At 39.5% G+C, this 14,801-nt stretch overlaps 1 long non-coding RNA gene across 1 annotated transcript in view; it reads left to right on the top strand.

Annotated features, from left to right (window-relative positions):
* The window catches only part of LOC122984075, a 137,074-nt gene extending 123,981 nt beyond the window's left edge, over window positions 1-13,093 (top strand). The window contains exon 3 of the long non-coding RNA XR_006403818.1: window positions 12,914-13,093. This is a non-coding gene — a long non-coding RNA (uncharacterized LOC122984075). The remainder of the gene's footprint in view (window positions 1-12,913) is intronic.
* Window positions 13,094-14,801: the final 1,708 nt, after the last annotated feature.

Below are 14,801 nucleotides of genomic sequence, written 5' to 3'. Positions count from 1 at the left end.
TAAGCTGAACTGGAGCTGTGTTAGGTTTCTGCTATTTTCTTCTGCTTCACATTAAAAGTTTTCCACTCGCAAAGTACACTTTTATTGTGAAGCAGCGATAGGAAATGCAATGAGATTGTCACCGAGTCGGTTCATCTTTGTAGTCAGTGCTATTCTTTAAAAAAAGAAATCAGCCTACAAAACAAGTTATAGACATATTCGGCGCTGTCGGGTCGGTGCAGGTGTTTTTAATATTGCAAGGAGGAATGGAACATGCAGAAACAGTGGCAGTAACTGTTAGATGAAGAGCTAAAGATGACAGGCTTTGCTGTCGTTTATGAGAACCAGGCTCACCTGGAACATGTCATGAATCCTTTTTAACTGGCTTTGCTCACAGCTCAGCTCTGCACACACATATCCCCAGTCCTATCACACAACCGACAAGTCCTCCATATTAAACAACCAAATACATCGTTTGATCATGTGACTCCAGAATGACACATGGGAGCTTTTTCTAATCTGGCGCCCTCTATCGGTAGTAATCGGCAAGACAATATCATTTGTCTGTGCTTTCCAAAAAATGTAATGTTTAAAAATAATGATGTGACAACGCAATTACAACCTATTGTGTAATTTTTCCTTGGAAGGACAGTCTCTACAAAACATAACTCATTTCAAGTTACTCATAAGTACAGTAAAGCCAACATATTTGAGTGATGGTAACATGTTAGAACAAAAACAATAATGGCCTTTGTCTCGGTGTATTCTGTTACTCTGTGGAATGATTTCTCCTTATCCGTGGTTGGGAATGTCAGACTCTACTTTCTCCGACATGTCTTCCCCGACTCTCCCAATGAGCTGATTGCTCCCCCGACAGCGGTGAGTGGAATCTACCTGTGCGGTGGAGAGAGTCCCTGTCATCTGTGCACGCTACCCCAGGGGTGCGCCCCGGGATTCCCGTGTTGATAGCTGGGTCTCTACATCTCTCAGAATGGCGCTGCTAAATGCTTGCTCCATTGCAAACAAATCGTTTTGTCTAAGAAATTAGACTTTCTGTTCCTGACTGAGACCTGACAGAGAAATATGGAACTGAGCCTCTTATCAAGCTCTGCCCGAAGGATTACACTTTTATCAGCTCGCCCAGGATTTCCGGCCGCAGTGGAGGACTTGCTGCGGCGTTCAGGATCCACTGCGTATGTCACTTGGTGAGCACTGGGTTGTTCTCTTCTTTCGAACTTCAAATGATTAAAGTTGGACGTGTTAATCCTTTTTTACTGTATTTTAATCTACGGTCCACCTAGCCCAAACGGATCGTTTTTAACTGAATTGACTTTTTGTCCTCTGTCCTTAAGCTATCCAGATTTATTGCTGGAGATTTTAACATTTGTGTTGATGATATTTCTGACAGTTTTGCCTCTAGTCTTATAAATATCACAGAGTCTTTTAGTCTCACTCAGCATGTATCAGGCTCTAGAGTGCATACTCTGGACCTTGTTTTTGATTTTGGTTTGAATATTTCTTCTTTATTTTCAGATCAGATCTTTTTATTACTGATCACAACTGTATTTTATTTGATTTCTCATTTAATCTTGATTCCTTACCTTGCCACTGTATCATTAGCTCTCACATCTTTTTCTGATGCAAAGTTTTCTGCCATTTTCCATTTAAACCCTGTTATGCACAGTGATGTTAACTACTCGGTGTAATCTTTTAATGAACACCGCCTTTCAGCAGTGGATAAAGTGGCTCCTATTATAACTCGATCGGTTCCTTTGAGCGAGTCCTTCCTTTGGATAAATGACAATATTCATTCTCTGAAGAGAGACTGTAGGAGAGTCACATGCCTTACCAACATCTCTGTTTAAAAAATGTCATTGGCTCTATTTGTCCTGCTGTGCTCTCCATAATCAACTCTCTGTTATCTGGTTGTGTCCCTGCTCAATTCAAACAAGTTATTCAACCACTTCTCAAAAACTCAAACTTTGATCCTTCTCTACCCCAAAATTACAGGCCTATCTCCAAGTTGTAGCCAAAATTTTAGAAAAAGAGGTTGCTAAGTAGCTCACAACTGCAATAGATGAGCATACTATCTTTCATAAGTTTCAGTCTGGCTTCTGCCCAAACAGCTCTTCTGAGGGTCTTAAATGATATCTTTGCAGGTGAATATTCAGTGTTGGTGCACTTGGATCTCAGTGCAGCTTTTGATACTGTGGAGCAGCGTATCTTGGTTGAGAGACTTGGGCAGTGGGTGGATATCTCTGTGTCAGCTCTGCAGTGGTTTTCCTCCTACCTGTCTGATAGGAGTTTTGCAGTTTCTGTTGGCAACTGTGCCTCCTCATCTGAAACTCTGTATCGCCATGTGCCCCGAGGTTCAGTCCTTGGTCCTGTTCTGTTTGTCTTGTATATGCTTCCCTTTTGACAGATAATAAGAGACTTTAAAGGTATCTCCTATCACTGCTATGCAGATGACATTCAATTATATGTCTCATTTAAACCTCAAAATATAGCTAAATTCTCAGTTTTAAATAACTGGCTTAACAATATAAAAAACTGGATGGTAGATAATTTCTTAAAGCTAAATGCAGACAAAACAGAAATCTTTATTTCTGCCCCTCCTAGTCTCATCTCTAAGATAAGGGATGGTCTTGGGTCTCTTACCTCATCAGTTAAATCCTCCATAAGAAATCTAGGTGTCACTATGGACCAGGCTCTGATTCTGGACCGACATGTCAAGTGTCTGATTCGCTCTTGTTTTTTTCCAGCTGAGAAACATTGCAAAGCTCAGGCCCACTGTGTCTCCACTGGAGATGGAAATGTTAATTCATGCTTTTATATCGTCCTGTCTTGACTACTGTAACTCCCTTTTCACCTGCCTCAGCAAAACATCCGTGGATCATTTACAAGTGGTCCAAAATTCTGCTGCTAAACTCTTGACCAGGTCCTCCAAAAAGGTCTCATGTGACACCGATTCTGATTGCTCTTCACAGGCTTCCCTTCAAATTCAGAATCTGATTCAAAGTTCTTGTGATCACCTATAGAGCTCTGCATGGTCAGCCACCGCCTTACATTAGAGATCTACTGCAGCTGTATGTCACCAGCAGGTCTCTGAGGTCCTCTGATCAGGGTTTGATGGTTGTTCCTCGATCTAGGCTTAAAATTAAAGGATATTTTTGAGGTTGTGGCTCCTAAACTTTGGAACTCTCTCCCTTTGGACTTGTGGACACCTTTTAAAAAGTATTTATTTCTGTTTTTTATTGTGTTTTACGTCTGTATGTATGTTTATGCTTTATTTCCTGACGTCTCTGCTCTTGAAAGGTGCTATAAAAATGAAGTTACTTACTCACTTGCTTTGATTTTTACCTCATGAAGCTGCTAGGCATACACATTCTGCACATCTTGTACAATTTTGTACACACATCAGTTTAATTGTGTGTATGTCTGTGTAGTTAAAGAGGCTGATATTCAGGCTTACCAAAGCTGCAGTGACACAGAGAGGAGAGGAAGAGGAAGGGGAGGAGGGGGAGGGGGAGGATGAGGAGAGTTAGTCCTTCTCAGCTTATCTCACCACTGAGCGCCGCACCTGCTGCGGTTGCCAGGTTGCAGGGAGGTTTACAAGCAGGGCAGAGTTGCGGTGTTGGAGTGATTTTAAGCAGAGGAGGTGAGTGGATTTGGACAGAGCACAGTGGAAAGAATGACGTTGCCATGTCAAGCTCTTCGGATATAAAGTGGTTCAGTTTGATGCAGGGTACAAGTTGCCAGGTTGGAGTGAGTTTTAAGCCGCTGGAGGGGAGGCATGTGGAGGCAGATGTTGTCAGGATGTTTAACAGGTGCAAAGGTTAATGGAGAACGGGGATGGTTGCTACATTGGTCTCACGTTTTTAAAGGTGTGAAGTGGACAGGGTAATTTTGGTGACACGGAGGCTCAGTTGTTGTGCTGCTTGTTTGAAGCACACTGTGCTCTAACAGGGTTGTTGTTAATCCAGTGGAAAGGTTATGGTTTGAGGATTTCATACCAGCATAAACAGGTGAGGGCGTTTTGTGGAGGTAGATATGAATTGCCAGGTTTTTAAAGCAGTGGTGCCAGTGTTTTTTAGTCTATGGTGTCTTATTTGTTTGAAGGTAATCAGATTTTTTCAGGGCTGATTTTTAGGAGACATTTTGTCACAGCCGATGGAATGTATTGGCGAGTTGAAGGCTGTGTGTTGCTTTTATGACTTGAAGAGCAGGACTGGACAAGACTCAGCTGCCAGTTTCGGAGTGATTTCAATCCAGAAACTGAGCAAGTGTCACATATATTTTCCTCGAACCAGGGAGGAAACCAGGTCACCTTGGTCTACACAACACTTTGGGGGTTCACCACCTGGTAGTTGGGACATGGTACTACAACGTAAATGGTTCAAAATGGCTCCCAAATATCTGTCCACTGTAGTGGACATCATGCATGAAAGGGCTAGTATTTGTACTGTAACATTATGGATGGTTTTCTCTACCATGGAAGGATACAAATTGGCCCAGAAGAATGATGGTGGGGAGAGGTTTTGCTCTTTTGTTTTATATTCAGAAAGGACAAGGCATGATGTACAGAAACTTTGGTAAAATATAGCAGAAGAAGAAAGAAGAAAAGGAGCAAAATGGACTTGTATGTTATCACCAATTTTATGATCCAGTATGTCATCTGTCTTTCTGTCAGAGGTAGATTGGATGATGTTAACCATTTATCCATATCTCTACCCATTTCTTTGGTCTGTCTGTCATATTTATCTGCTCTCTTGCTTTTTTTCCTGAAAATACAGTAGCTTGTATGTCCATTTCAGGCTCTGTATTCAAGTACAGTTATTTATTCAAGGACCAGGGTAGAGACGGGCTCTTGCTGACAGACTGAATTGATGGATTTTACAGAGAAAAATGAGCAGCCTTTGAGCCTTTGGGATGATGTTTGATTACATAGACGGTAATGTTTTGTGGTGTTAGTCTCAGGTCAGGGATGGACACAAGCTGAAAACAGCTAAATGTCCCTTTGTTGGCATAGGAGAGCAGCAGTTACAAGTCTTGCCAACAAAATATGGAGACAGAAGCAATATCAAAGATGGTTAGATGGAATGAGAGGGGGGGGGGGGCTTTGGTTGCCAGATGGTTGAAGACATCTGCGCTTTTAATAGTCTCAAGACAGACAAGAGATGTAGGTTTCACCAGTGCAAAGTTTCCAGTTTGGATTGATGGAAGCTTTTTCAACTCAGAGTGCGATGCGGAGAATTGGTGGTTGTATCAGACATACAGGAGGGTTATTTGTCTTGGGAAGGTGTTTGGACATGTTTTCTCTCTTCCACATAAAGCAGTTCATCAGAGTTTCAGTGCGGTGGCATCAGACAGGGAGGACAGAAGTTGGTGCCACTGATTTGAAGTTAAACAAAAATCTGATTTCTCAAACTAAGTTAGAGTTTTGAAAATTAGAATCATATTGGACATTGTGTGATTTAGGATTGTTTCATTGCTTTCAGTGGGATTTGCATGTCAGAAACAGTAAGACTGTGTTTCACTCAAATTTACTGACCAAATCTCCTGAATCTGCACCCCAGACTATATTAAAACTCTTAATTAATAATTTCCGCTACAGCCTCGACAAGTCTCGGACCACAAAAGATAGACAAAAACTGCAGAACAGACAACCAAAGAAACATTACAACCCCAGATTATTAGATGATCTGCGTGTTAGGTGAAATATGAAGGGACATTAGTGGTGAGATACACAGACAACCTTTGCAGTTATTACACATTTGGAAAGATATCCAATTTTGTTGTTCAGGGGTTGCATTGTACAAGCATCAGTGATGGAGGGAGCATTTATACAGAAATAGAGGGTAGCAATTACAGCAGCTGGGCACTGAGAGACTGAGGTATATGTTGTTAAACCACTCAACAGCCAGATAATTTCTTCACATTGTTTAGTTTGCAACACAATGTGTTGTTAATTGGTTTGGGAATACAGTTAATTATGTATGACAGCTGTTCCAGTATTGACTGTTGGAGGTTAATTCAATTTAAGCAGAAAGAAAGACGAATAGAGTAACTGATGTGTGTGACTGCTCGAATAAAAGGTTTTACTGATTTAGTTCCATGAACACTGGATCCCACTGTATACTTCAATAATCTAACACGATAGCATCTTTCATCACACCCGCCCTGCATATCAGTGCCCAACATCTTTCAAACTCCACAACTATTTGTAATGGAGACTTTCTGTTCATTACTTGTCCACAAATATAAAACAGGATTACCCTCATGACGTATACAACTGTTTTACAGGGCTGGGTAGTACTCCTCTTGAGTTGCCCTTCAAGATACACTGAATGCAAAGCAAAACTCTCCCTACACTGTCTGAACTTTGCTGCTTCAGCGTGCAATTTGCATTTCGTGTTTGTTCACCACAAACAGCAACTGTAGTGGTCGTATAGAGGTTGTGAGCTTGCAAAAAAACATACACAGAGACAACAAGTCCTCCAAATTAAATGACAAAATACATCACAGGCCCACGCACTCCAGAAAGACACATACAAGCACTTTCTGATCTGACACCTCTATCAGCAGGATCACGCCTGTGCCCTCCAAAACTGTTACAAATCGCTGTAGAAAAATAAATATGTTTCATGATGTGACAGTGCTGTGGTTAACCTCTTAACATCCACCGGGTCACCGACGACCTTGCTTAAGCCAATTGTAAGTGGCTTAGTGTCATGTAGTGATGAGTAAAAGCAACTGGCACATTTTGGCCACTTGGAGACGTTTTGGAGAGGTTCAGGGACATCAGTGACACGACAAAGTAAAAACTTGCTCCACTAAGGTTAGACCTAGAGGTATGTGGTGATTTGCATAGTTCTGGCATAAAGCATGTCCTAGTTCTTGTTATTCAAGTTTGACTCATTGTAGACAAAGACCAAAAACACTTTTTTGAGCCATATTTGATTTGATGTAACTTTGGTTGTATTTTAGCCACATGCTAAACAAGCACATTTCAGAAACTGGAAGATCTTACTTTTCAAATAAAGCCTGATACACGCGTTTTGGCCCTACAGTTCTTCTGTTATCAGCTTTTCCATTTGGGTATGCCAAATGGGCGAAAATTCCAAAAAAAAGGGTGGATGTTAAGAGGCCACAGATTAGTTAGTCTTAGAAAAAGATCATGGTTTTGGTTAAAATAAGTTCTCAACTTTGTTAAGGTTTGGGAAACATTGTGGTTTGAGTTAAAATGACTACTTCCTTAAGGTTAGGAGAATTTTGTTGTCATGGTTAGGGTTAGGGTTAGGGTGGTTAGGGTTAGGGTTAGGGGTTAGGGTTAGGGTTAGGGTTAGGAGTTAGGGTTAGGGTTACAATAACAACCATGGGGATTAGGTAAGGGAATGATTGTGGTCATAGTTTTCAAAAAACTGTGTTGACTCACAGCTGGAATCCGGACACAAACATTAACCTCCAGTGTTAAAGTTCGATGCTCTGTTGACCCACTCCGACCTCTACCCTATGTAGACTTTGTCGCTCTATAACGATGACAGCTGATTTTCTCATTTGCCTCCCATCATAATTACTCCAACTGCTAGAAGGCCTCTGCCATTTAAACGTAAATGTAGTTTCAGGTATTTGCATAAATAACTGAAGTGTATTTCAGACGTATGAAAAAACCCTGGATTATATTTGATAACAAAGATTTTTTTTTTAATGTTTAATGTCAACATTTTAAAATCTATCTATCTTCAGCTCACACAGACAGTGTAAACATTTTATGGCTGGCACAGATAGAAGCATTACGGTACAAGCTGTTGATGTGATGCTTCAGAGGTGACAGATAGAGGTTGTTGTCTGTGTTTCCTCTTCAAATACAAACCACAGGAGGACTAATTTTGGTTTTCAATACAGTGTCGAGTTGCCAGGTTTGATAACTGTAACTCTTGACCCTGAAAATGTTTTTGATCCACTCGAGAAAGCAGCGACTTTAGACAAATTTGAGGGTTATTTGGCTTGAGACAGGGGAAACAAGAAAGACTTTTGTTGCCAGATTGAGGGAGGGCTGCCAGGTTGGAGCAATACATAGTACATACAATACAATTTGGGTATTGATGATAGCTCTACAAGGAGGCTGTTAGATGCACGATGGCAGGGTTTGGAGAAACAGATGGAGTCATCGGGTAGAGAGGGAGGGAGGAACAGGGAGGCAGAGAAGGTTATGATCACCATGTTGGAGTAAGGTTTGCAAGTTAAAGTTAAAACTGCTTTCTGTGTTGCCCACTTCAAATACTATCAGCTGCAGAAGGAGGTTATTTCCTTCAGGAGCCTGATGAAAGGAATTATTTACACAGTGTTGAGTTGCCAGGTTGGATTGTTGTAAGTTTAACCTCTGAGATATTTGGAGCCATTTGAGAAAAAAAGGGGAGGTTGTTAACTGGACAGAGAAAAGAGGGGTTATTTGGAGCAGGAGAAATAGGTAGATATGAAAGTAACAACACAATCTAGATTTACTTCTTTTTAAGTTGCCAGGTTGGACTGAAGATTTTTGTTTTTTAAGAAAGTTGAGCTCCTTCAGCAGGAGTTGATACTAGAGAGAGAGAAATTTTCACTTGCCATTATTTTCAGAAATGCACAGTTCAAAATACAAAATGTGCTCAAGAACACATCATTTATTTGATTGGTTACATGGTCATTGCTGTAGATAGTAGGGGTGTGCCCGAATACAAATACGTCATTTGGCAAAGCACAAATAGTGTTTTTTTTTTTGTTTTGTTTTGTTTTTTTACGAATATTTGTTTCATACAAATATTTTTAAAATTATTTGTTTTTTGGGAAGAAAAAAAACAAAATATGTCAGTACCAGCGAGCAGGTCAGTTATATCGCTATCTCAATGAGGGGAGTCACATCCACCTGCTGCATAGTGTATATTTCTTAACTTGGACATCACTTTAATTTTCATCTTTAATTTTCTAAAATTAAAAGCGTAATAAAAACAAAAACAGGATTTTTAAGCCTCTTTCCACTTTTATTCGAATACAAATACAAATAATGTTGCTGCCTCAACAAATACAGATACAAATACAAATACTGGGCCCTCTGCACATCCCAAGTAGAGCGTAATCAATCCCAATGTGTGTCTGAGGTCATTATTGATATTTAAGTTTTTAAGGATTGCTTAAATTTGGTTATTAAAGAATTTTGACCCTGATATGTACTTCACAGGAAGTTTTATAGTGGAAAAATAAACCTGTAATGGAAACACTGTTTCTAAATTACCTTAAATATATCTTTGATATTTTTTTAACTGCAATTTCATGTTACTTATAAACTGAATTACAATTTCTGGCCAGGTACAATATATCTGTGACCACCTGTTTATCTGTATCACATTGGTTTTCTCATCACATTTCTGGTTTAATATAAAAGTTGTGAAAATGTATGAGCAGGATGGGTAGAATGAAACACGTCCACTATGTATTTTTAGGTATCTAAGCTTACATTTTAAACCACATCGGTATTTTCAGTATGAGTTATTACAAAGTCTCTTGTGTATATTTTTCCATTTTCATTCGATTTAACAGTTCAGGCATAAAGTAATTCTTGTATCCAAAAGTGTGTTGAACAGTAAGTTAACATTCATTTTTTTGCTACTGCCAAAATTTGAAGCAGCCACTAGAAGTGAGTGTGGTGATCAGAGCTCCTCCGGCCTGACACTTCATTGTGAGAAGAGTTTTCAAAATGGAAATGAAACTCAGCACCGGCAGAAAGCAATTTCTTTTTCATTGTAGCTCTGAAGATGGCTGCCTGAGCCGAACGCTGTGTGCAAAACACCTCACACATTTAACACTTTGAAGCAGAAAAGAGGTGCTTCACACAAAACACTTACCATCCTCAAGGTTTGGTAATGCGTGGCGTCCTACCAGGATGAGAAACACTGGCTGACAACCAAAAATTATCTCTGATCAGGAGGTGTTTTCTCAGAAAATCCACATTCAGGCTGACAAATAAGAGACATGTATTTTGTAAGTATGTGTGTTATTTTGTCATTCAGTTATGGAAAAGCCTTAGAACAATGTTGAGATAAACAATAAAGAGGAAGATAAAACTTACAATAAAATAATAAACAAGTGCAGTTTGAGTTACAGCGTGACAATGAAATAATTAATACATTTGACATGATGGATATGTGATTAGTACTGAATTACTGTTGTAATCTACTTTTTTTATAATACTGCTACTACTACTAAAGTGATTCACAAAAGGGCAGGCATAAGGAAATAAAATAAAAGTGAAAACAGTGAAAAAGAATACAGGACAAAATAAAATACCAAATACACTTAAACAATATATATATATTAGGGGTGTGCCGGAATACAAATACATTATTCGGTAAAGTACCAATAGTGGATTTCATACAAATATTTTAAACATTATTTGTTGGGGGTGTTCCCCAGAGATAAAGCTGAGCTACTGACACAAGGGAAGTGCTCCCAAGGGACTCTCTATAACCTGTTGGTCCCCTTCTCCTTTCCACAAAGTTAGGTTGTAAAAAATAGGCAATAAATGAAAAGTGCAAAGCAATAATTGCCTTTGAAGTTCCTCCCTACATGTTATACGGTGTGCTGTCTCTGTGCTATGGGTATATAAATAGATAGGTCTGGCTGTAATGAGGCGATGAGTAAAGTTTTAGCTCAGTAATCATAATAATTTCCTAAAATTAAAAGTGTAATAAAAACAAAAACAGGATTTTTAAGCCTCTTCCCACTTTTATTTGAATACAAATACAGATACAAATAATTTTGCTGCCTCAACAAATACAGATACAAATACAAATACTAGGATTTCTGCACATCCCTAATATACACACATATTCCCATATATGTATATAACATATACAGTAGATACATGTGTAGACACATAAAACACAACCTCACATGCATACATATGTTTGCCAAATTAAAAAACAATTTTGTTCTTCCCACCTTTCCTCAACCTCAATTCAATTCAGTTTATTTCCAAAGATTAAACAATCGATGGGAAGAAAAGAGGGCAAGAGTTTTTTCTCTCATTTAATTGTGTTGTTTTCTGTTGAAAAACTCTCCGGACTTCCCTTTTCTGTCTGAGTGTTGAAGATCAGCCAGGAACTGACACCCAAATCTAACACTTAGTGCTGAAGTTTTTGATAGAAACTATTTTTTCTTGCTTTCACACTGAGTTGTCGCTTCAGGAAATATCTTTTGGATGTGACAGGATGTTTTCTTCCTCTGGCACATAGCCACAAGAAACAGAAAAAAATGAGTAAATAAAAAAACCTCCTAACAGTATAAGCATACTTGTAAAAATGCAAATTAAAATACCAATGTCTGTGTCTTTTCATCAGAGTTTTAGAGCAGATTTTTCCTTTAATGACCACAGAATCCTGAGGGATTAGCAGAAAGGAGGACAGTAGACAAAGCAAAGTGTGGAGACCAGTGTAGAGTTGCCCAGTTGGGCTCATTATAGTTGGAGCAGGAGGAGGACTGCCAGCATTATTTCACAGAAGTTCTAACAGTTTCCAACCAGAAAATGTGCTTAGAAAACCCAGACAATTTCCTGCAGTCACCTATTTAGTCTTTCCCTCTTCAGTCTCAATGGATCTTTTTATAACTGTGGCAACACAGTTTAGGAAGTGGGCCAAACTCATCTCCCAATATGTCTCTGTGGGAGACTGTATGTGGAGTTTCTCTGTGTGCGGATGAAGAAAGACTGGAAACTTACTGACAGAGAGAGAGAGAAAGGGATGGGTATTTAATGAAGAAATGAAACACAGGAGAGCTGTAAATAAAAAAGAGAGGAGAGAGAGAGATGAGATAAGATGAACAAGAAAGGGCCTCACACCTTCCTTATGTGATGTCATTCCTCCCAAAGGTTTCCAGCTTGGCCCTGTTTGTTGTTTTTTTTTTTTTATCATCACAGCTATCGGTCGTGTAGAACCTCGTCAAGCATCAGACAAGGTCAACTTTTTACCTGCAGATTGTGTGCTGTCAGCAGGGGATTATTGAAGGTGCGAGCAGATTGCGGACTAGCGAGGCTGCCTGCATCAATCTGCCGCTTGAGGGTGTGTCAGATGTCCTGCAGATTCAAGCACAGTTTTTACCTCTTGCTTTCACGGTTAATGCGGTTTGACACAGATTACTGCAAAAGTAACGCTTGATAAGATATGCGTTTTAACATTTAATGGAGATTGCACTTTCACAGATGTGCAAGAGACTGATTCATAAATCAAACTAACAGACTTTTAGCTCCAAAAACACTTGATCCTTTTTCCATAATGCAACTGCAAACTAGTTATTTGTAACACAGACTTTCTGATAAATTTGTAAGCCCAAGGTGAAATCTACAGAAATTATGCTTACATACAACTAATTTGCAACAGCACATACATTTGTTAGGAAACATAGTGCAACCTGGTTTAATAGTTAACTGTAAATTATGATTATAGAAGCAACATTAGATGTTTGAACTCCTGTCTGGTCTTACTGCTGTGTTCTGTCAGGCCCCCACTCAGTCACATTTCCTCTGAGGCTTTTGTTTTTCAGTAGAACATCAGTTGTCTGTAGCTGAGGTTGTAATGGCTGCAGCTTGACACGGATTGATTAATATGTTGCGATTCTGCTGCTGTATCTCAACTATAGTCTCATTAAACTCTGAGCTCTGTCACTCCGTCACTGATGATGAGCCACAGGGAGTAATGCTGCCTCTTTTTACCTGAATCCCACTACTCCATCTCTTCTTTCTTTCTGTGTTCTCTTCTCTCTCTCCTCGCTGATGGATGTTTTTCACTGATTAAAGAAACTTGAATCATTTTACTAGTTGATATTTTGTGCCATTCAGCTGCTTTATTGTCCTCTCACTGCATCTGTCCTTACATCCTCCTCCTCCTTGTGTCTCTCTCTACAGGCAATCTTGGCAAACTGGCTGAGCCGATGATAAACTTTTGAGGACTTTTAACGCACATCTGCAGGGTCCTCCGGTCAAACCTACATGGGCGTGGGGGCCACGAGGACGTGCACGTGAACCCGGATGAGCACCAGCGTCGCTTCGTGCCCTGCGAGAAGAGGACGGCCCCCTTCCCTGATAAAACGGTAGGCTGCTGTCCAATCTAACGCTGCCAACGACTCTGGTCGTAAAGTTGCTTTTAATTTGGTTCAGATAATGAGATCTGAATCTGTTCTCTCAGAGGAATAATCTAATCATCTAAACCTTGGTTCAGAGACATTAGGCTGTATACCATGGTCTTCATCTCCAGCCCTTTGGAGATGAAGACTGCCATAATTCGGCTTGCTTGTTTTTGGTAAATCTGTAAATAAATGCAGTTCTGTTCATCATGTCCACTGGAAATATCCTGGAAGAATTACGTAAAGTGTGTGTTTTAACACTGATGCGTATAAACCAGTTACACAGTGGTTTCAACGTCCAACAGCCACAGGCGATTGTATCTGCCATGCCACATCTTTGTCTTTACACGTCTGACCAGCATGTATAATTGAAGCATGCACTACATTTTTGCAATCAACAGAAGAAAATCCAAAGCTCTTCCTCCACATTCAGTATGACTGCTTCCCCCACAGGACAAGATGATGTAAGTGGCATACTTAAGAAATTACAAATTCAAAATAAGAAAAGAGTTATAAAACAGTTCCAGAGAGTAGAGAGACTGCAGAGTTACAGTACATCCAACGTTTTATCCAAATTTGACTTTTTAAATCTGTTTCTTTGCCTTTCCCATGCAAATTGCATCATAAATTAGCAAGAGAAAGAGTTTTTGATTGATATACATTTCATTTCTGTTTGGTACAGTCAAGAATTTGTGTACTTTCAGGATTTAGGATTTAGGAGGTTGCCAAGTGACATCAGTGTTATTGCGGTTTACTTGTCATCCAGTGTTCTGTCCTTCGTATTTACTCATCAGTCATTTGGTGTCTGCTCCTTTCTGACTGTAAACACCAGACAGTCTGTGTATGCTGCTGATTGACATCTTAGTAAGTTGAGTCAGTTGCGGAGGACAAATCCGCCCGCAGAGAATAATAAAGAGTGACTTCACTCGTTGGTTTATATCTACATAGTTCATCATGTTGTGTTTTAAAAGTTATGGCCGTGAGTTCAGTGTTTTCCCAAACTTCCAGAGCTTTGGCCATTAATGTTTACAACCATTTTTCTCTTTTATTTCTCTCCTGTAGGGATTCATTATAACTATGAAATGAATGGACTTAAACTTACATCATATAGAAAGTCGTGAAGCATTTATAGGTGCTCTGTCAGTATTTTGGCATCATTTGTTAACATTAAGGGACACTGAGGCAGGATTGCACTTCTTACTGTTTATTTAACTGTAAAGATCTGTGAGCTGCTGCTGAATAATACAAAGTTCTACCGGCAAGATTTTATGAAAATTGATGAAACGCTGCAGAAATTCTTTTTTTTTCTCGCTCTGGCATTCAGCTTTTGGTTTTATGAGTTTTTAAAAAAAGCCCCCGAAACACACATATTACTCTCTGTTTGACTCTCATTCTGTTTGGTAAGATAAGTCATATCATTTGAACGGTTTAAATAGTTGCATCTGGGGTTTATTCTGTGTTTACATCAAAAGCAAAAAAAAAAAAGGAGATTTAAAAAGAACGTATTGGAAGGTTAACATGCATAAATGTTTAATCTGCAGCAGGTTGTGAGCTTTAGCAGCCCGACCTCACTAACAGCTTTTACACAAACTCATACAAGAGTAGAAACAACTAGCAAATTAGAGTGTGTGTGTGTGTGTGTGTGTGTGTGTGTGTGTGTGTGTGTGAGG

Source organism: Thunnus albacares, chromosome 6 (genome assembly GCF_914725855.1).
Source record: "Thunnus albacares chromosome 6, fThuAlb1.1, whole genome shotgun sequence".
Taxonomy (NCBI): domain Eukaryota; kingdom Metazoa; phylum Chordata; class Actinopteri; order Scombriformes; family Scombridae; genus Thunnus; species Thunnus albacares.
The sequence above is the reverse complement of the archived record's forward strand: the minus strand, read 5'-3'. Positions and strand labels throughout refer to the sequence as shown.